A 6,772-nucleotide genomic window follows, 5' to 3' on the forward strand; every position below is an offset into this window, starting at 1 on the left:
GTGACAGGGATTTTACCTGCATAATCTCACATTAAAATTACAAATGATTAGTGAGTTATCACACTTAAGAGAGAAAAGAGAGAGGTGTAAAGAAAGAGAGAAGAGGAAGAGAGAGGAGAAGAGAGGAAGAGAGGAGAGGAGAGGAAGACATGAAATGGATGAGGGAAGGGGAGGAGAGGAGGAGAGAAAAAGAAGAGAGGAGGGAAAGATGTGTAGAGAAAGGAGAGAGGTGTAAAGAAAGAGGAGAGGAAGAGAGAGGAGAGGAGAGGAGAACAGAGGAGAGAAAGAGAGAGGAGAGGAGAGGCTGAAGATGGGGGTGGGATAGAGTGGGAGATGTGCAGAGACCTTCAGATGCTGGAGGTCAAACCCACTATTCTAAAGCAGTCTTATTAGTCAGCATCATCTCACCCACCAGCATACACACACACACACACACACACACACACACACACACACACACACACACGAGACACACACACACAATCACATGCTCCTGAAATAGATCCGACATGCATGTCAGCCACAAGCCAGACTCCTACAGAGAGTTGTCCTCACCGCCTGAAACCCTCAGACAGCACACACACACACACACACACATACACAGATGCACAGATCCTCCTCTCCCCTGCCTGAGGATCAGAGAGGGCCGTGAGGTCATCTCCCTGTGCCGCGAGACGTGATGTACAGAGGCAGTGATGTCATCATCCTGTGCCATTTGCCCTTCTCTACCAATAGGAGTGTGCCCTCTGCCCCATGTGACAGCTCCTGGACCACTAATGCAGTTGGCCCTCAGACATCTGACCAGAGATGACTACTCTCTGAGATGGTCATGATGAGTGTGTGTGTATGTGAGTGTGTGTCTCTCTCTCTCTCTCTCTCTCTCTCTCTCTCTCTCTGTGTGTGTGTGTGTGTGTGTGTGTGTGTGTGTGTGTGTGTGTGGTGTGTGTGTGAACAGGGGATCATGATGAGTGTGAAGGACAGGTGCCTAATGGCTTATTTTCTGTTTTTGTCTTGTTGTTCCTTGATCTCCTTCCCGTACTCCAGGTTGAACAAGGGGCAAGGGGGAGGGTGGGCAGGAAGAGAGAGAGAGAGAGAGAGAGAGAGAGAGAGAGAGAGAGGAGAAAAAAGAGGAGGAGAGTATCAGAGAGAAGCTGTAACAGCAGGGCTTAAAGATGATCAAGATTCCATTTGTCTTTGACATCTTTGAGATGAGTTTGAGGCCTATTCCTCTGCCACCACATACATCCTCTAGTGCTAGGCCAAACCGATCGATGCCCACTGATCACTGCTCTTGTTCGCTTCATTAGGTCCATCACAGCTGTGTCTCCCATCGATTGCTCATGTCTGTCTCCAGACCCCTTAAAGATTATGGATGTGCCATTGTCAAGGTTAACTATCTCTATCTTCCCTCTCCCTTCCTCTAGCTCTCCATCAGATCCATCGCCCCGGGCAACAGAATGTTGACACTTCCATCATTCCATCCAGGAAGCTCAAGTTCAAGTTCAAGTCTTCTGTTCTAGAATGTCATTGTTCAAGTCCTCTGTTCTAGAATGTCTCTCTGTCGCATTCTTCAGTCAAGGGAGAAACTGGGGGATAGTCAAGTCAGTTTTATTTTAATAGCGCATTTAACATGCACAGAGTGCAACCCAAAGCGCTCCACATACTGTACAAGACACATAACAAAATGTCAAAAGATGCCGGACGGAGCAGCATAGTCGACAGCGTAACTATGACATCAAGGCATGACAAATACATTTTAAAATTAACAGACGCAAAAGTTGCCGGACGAAGCAGCGTGGTCGCCGGCGTGCCCATGACACCGGATAGATGGTCATTAGATTGGAGAGACAAATGGACAAACGAGGAATCAATCAGATTATTGATCAATTGATCAATGGTGAGCTAGCAGGTCCTTTAGCTACGCCCTGCACACCCATAATAAGACCTTAACTGTAGAGCACAAACAGACAGAACTCACACAAGGCAACACTCATCATCTCTCATTTCTCCTACACACATCCCCTTCCCTCATTATCTCTGACTTTACATGTTGCATCTCTCATTTCCCCCACCACCACCTCATCATCATCTTCCTCCTTCTCTCTTTTATATTTCATCGTCCTCTCCCTCCTCCTTATATTCCCCCTTCTCCCCCTCTTTCTCACCCCCCATACGTCCCCTCATCCTCCTCATCATCATCATCTTCCTCTCCCTTATATTCCTCACCCCCCCCTCATATTTCTCCTCCTCTTCCTCCTCCTTGGTTGGTTTGCTTGCTTCTCTGTCAGGAGCATTTCAGACTAATGTTCTTGCTAACGTTGTGGTGATGGTGAAGCCAAAACACAACCAATGTCCTAATCATCAGTTCATAATATTAGACCAGTGTGTCCTAATCATCAGTTTATAATATTAGACCAGTGTGTCCTAATCATCAGTTTATAATATTAGACCAGTGTGTCCTAATCATCAGTTCATAATATTATACAAGTGTGCGGTGACAATCTCCATTTTTGCAGAACCAAAGAAGAACCCATGACATTTGGACACGCATGAGGATCAAGGCTGGATCCTGGTGGAGTTTTCCTTTTAGTGGATTTCTTTTCAATGTGAGGTACTGTATGTGTGTGTTTGTGTGTGTGTGTGTGTGTGTGTGTGTGTGTGTGTGTGTGTGTGTGTGTGTGTGTGTGTGTGTGTGTGTGTCAGTGTGTGTGTGTGTCAGTGTGTGTGTCAGTGTGTGTGTGTGTGTGTGTGTGTGTGTGTGTGTGTGTGTGTGTGTGTGTGTGTGTGTGTGTCAGTGTGTGTGTGTGTGTGTGTGTGTGTGTGTGTGTGTGTGTGAGATCTGGCCTTGGTGGAGGCAGCGCCCCCGTCTAGTTATAGTTAAAGTGCAGCAGAGTAGAAAGGCCTTCTGGAAAACAGCCTGAAACAGCAAGTTTTATTTTAATATTTTAATAATAATAATAATAATAATAATAATAGAAGAGAAAGAGCTGGAGAGAGAGACACAGAGAGAGAGAGAGGGTAGAAAGAGAGGGGGGGCTCTATCCAAGAAAAAAAATATCTCCAAATTCTTTTTTTTCTTAACTTCCCCAATAGTTTGGAAGACAATGAAAAAATGTTTTTTTTTAAATGTTTTTATTTAAAGGAGAATTCCGGTGTGATATTGACCTAAAGTGTGTTGAAACATGATACAGAGTGTGAACGTATGTCTCATAGCCCATCTCGGCTTGTCCCCTGCACTCCAAAATCTGGCGCTAGTTAGCCGATGCTACCAACAGCTTTTTCAATGGTGGTGCTTCGGCATCGGGCTAGCCATGCAAATAAATCACTGTTTTACACCATTTACGAGGCTCAATGTATCTCCACACTTCATTGGTAGACTTCCGAGGGCCCTGACATTTAAAACGAGACATTGAGAACTTTGAAAAAGCACTGGTAGTTTACTTACAAGACGATTTATACAGACAGTATCTTCACGAAGTTTAGCGTTTGCAGCCATCTTGAATTTAGTCATGATAAGTCGAGCGACAAGTAAGAATGAACAGGTATGATAAGGGATCAGATTCCAAAAATAATTAAGTGGAAGTAGCAGCAACTGGAATCCATGCATCCATGCACACCGGAATTCTCCTTTAAGAAATATAAAGTGTCCATTACAGTGGACTTCATAACACCATACACATAAAACTGAACAAAATTGAGGTAGTAATGCTGCTTTCGAGATGACTTCGCCCGAGTTGGAAAGTGTAAATTACCCAGCTTTCTTGCGGCATTTTGGGAAGACACGCCCCCTTTAGGTCGTAATATCAGCCGGAATTATATTTTTTGACCTGCTGGACTGTTGGCTTTTGTCTGGATTTTGGCTTTTTGCCTCATTGCCAAGTAAACTGCTTAAATCCTACTTGTCTCTGCAACTGGGTCTTTACAACCTGACTTGTGGTCTAGTGGTAGAGCTTCGGCCTGACACACCGGAGACCCGGGTTCAATACCCGAGCAATCCTAACACACACACAGGGCTTTTTCATGAATGGAGGCCCATGATGAAGTGTAATAGAACCTTGCGTAACAGAAGGACCAATAAGCTGAGCTCAGCAGTCAGAGATGGGGGAGGTCCACACACAGACACTCTTAGTTGGGTCAGAGCCCACACACGCACACTCACTCACAATCACACTCACACACTCACAGACACGCTTAAGTGGAGCAGTGGGGTTAGAACCTACACACGCACACACACACTCACAGACACGCTTACACAGCAAATTGGACCGTGTAAATGATACTCTGTACATTTTACACCCGTTTAGGTGTATATATGGGACAGAGTGTCCAGTGTTCTCCCAACACTGGACACCAGAGTTAAAATATTAACACTATCACAGAGTTACATTTCTAACACCACAAGTGTTCAAATGCACTCTTTCAGAGGCATCATTTGACACTACTTTGAGTAACTTCAACACATGTAATAGTAACTTCTGCAACACTGAAATAATAAAATGAAAACTCTGATTCAGTGTCCTTTCAGCACCTGATAAGGTAAAATGTACCACTTTCAAGATAATATTTATCCCCAAAATATAAAGAAATACAGATTGAGAGTGCCACTTACTCTTATGCAGAAATTATGCAACACTGTTAGGTTTGTACGCTCACCAAAATAACATTTAACACCTATTACTACAAAACAATATTAACTCATTTAGAAATTATTTTACACCAATAGATTTAGACAACAACTCACGGTTCAACATATTTAATTTCAAACCTGTCAAGACAGTGTCAAAAAAGCATTACAATGTTTGGATAAAATCCACAATCTAGTTTGAAACAATACAGCTGACATTCATAAAAAGCAATATACTAAAGGCATTACATTTGTTCCTCATTGTTACAATTCATGAATGGATTTAAATAATCATGTCTAAACATCAGGAAGTTCTGGCAAAATATAAAAACATGTATACGTACTGGACTGGCGTAATTATGTGATTGTCTACAGTGCTCTGGGGTAGTGTATCCACATCTCAGCACCTTCCGTGGCCAAAAGACGACATGTGAATCGTGCCAATCATGTGATGTGTTGTGAATACACGGTACCAATCATGTGTTGTGATCTCGCCGCTGGAGCGAGGCCGGTGTTGTGAAGCCTTGCACACGCGCAGTTCTGCCCCAAATAGATGCCCGATAAGGGCCCAAAATGTGTTGCAATATGGCCGCAGAGTGGAGGGACTTGCCTAAAGGACTTTGATGTATCATAAAGTGGTGTTTGGGAATCAAGAGTCCAACATGGGTGTCTTGGTGAGGTTCTTGGATCCTTTGATGATTTCTGGCTTCAGAAAAATTCCCCACTTCCATAAATTGAGAGGAAATATCTTCTCCCAACAGTAGCTGGAAGTCCTGCAGCACCTACAATCATCACCATGACAGACAAAACAAGATTTAAGTCAAAACAAGGTCATTTGAAATAATAATACAGTCACTAAATAGTTTAATACACGTCTACATTTACTGGCTGCTGTCAAAAATGCATTGTTTTAATCTTGTAATTCCTGATTCTTTGACAGGAAAAAAGAAAAAGGTATCACATTTTAATTGTAGATATTCTTATAATTTAGGACCTTACCTGGCTCCAGAAATCCTAATTAGGAAAGTCCATCATCTTCATCTTCAGCGCTTCATCCAGTCCACCACTTCTTTCTTGATATCCTTTTAAAAAAATAGGAGACTGTTCAATAGGATGTCTGTTCAATGGATATTTTCCCAAGTATTAATAGCTCAGGCTACTTCAGCCAAACGGTTTCACAGTTTGCTAATCAATAAACAAAGCCTAGTACACGTGTTGATTTAGACCTACAATAAATCCAATCTCTAAAATAGGCACTGCATTCTAAGTTTTTTATTCTAACTTAAAATAGCTTTATGGATTATTTTTTTTCTAATAAGATCTACATTTACGTTTTAAAATGAATTATATGGTGCAGCCTCTGAAGAATTATTCTTGCGAGTAGCATGTTTTAATGTGCGGTTTTTGATTTTCATTACGCGATCACGTTCATTTTGAGAGCACTGATATACAGTAGCCTATAGTGTTTACATTTACAGGTCATTTGCGTTCCACCTGTCATATGTGCCCCTCACTTGTACTGGGTTGATGCCACCGAAAAATCTCACAGGCACACCTTAATTATAATTTCTGGCTACGCCCTTAAAGTAGCCTATTTATTTTGTTTGTTTTAATTAGCCTAGTCGCCTGCTTTAGTTTTAGTGGTCACCTTGCTATTTTAAAGTTGTATCCGGTAGTTTAGACTTTACATTCTCCTATGTGGGCCTAACACTTCAGCCATTTGGAACAGAAGAACACACCAGAATAGGCCTGTTTAGTAGGCCTAAGCAGGATTTGATGGCCGCATTCCTACACTTATAAAATGCAATTCAATGCGGATTTCAGATTGAGTAACGTAACGGAATACGTTACAAATTACATTTTTGGGCATGTATTCTGTATTCTGTAACGGAATACGTTTTGAAAGTAACCCTCCCAACACTGATCATGGCGAGCAAATCCCAACATTTATCAAAAAAAGAGTTTGGTCAGATTTGATATGGCGTGCTAAAATTTGCTAGTGCACTAACATTAAAGTTAACTTACCATTAGCTGCTAAGCTAGTTCTAACGTTAGTAATGTTAACACAGGAATTCCACCTCGTGAACCCAGTAAATCCTTAGTTTAAACATGCACGACAGGAACGTTAAAAGAAAGTTACAAATGCTG

The sequence above is a fragment of the Alosa pseudoharengus genome, unplaced genomic scaffold (assembly GCF_046254945.1).
Source record: "Alosa pseudoharengus isolate Yale_2024_CS ecotype anadromous, Long Island Sound unplaced genomic scaffold, YU_APseudo_1.1 YU_APseudo_1.1_scf_21, whole genome shotgun sequence".
Classification (NCBI taxonomy): domain Eukaryota; kingdom Metazoa; phylum Chordata; class Actinopteri; order Clupeiformes; family Clupeidae; genus Alosa; species Alosa pseudoharengus.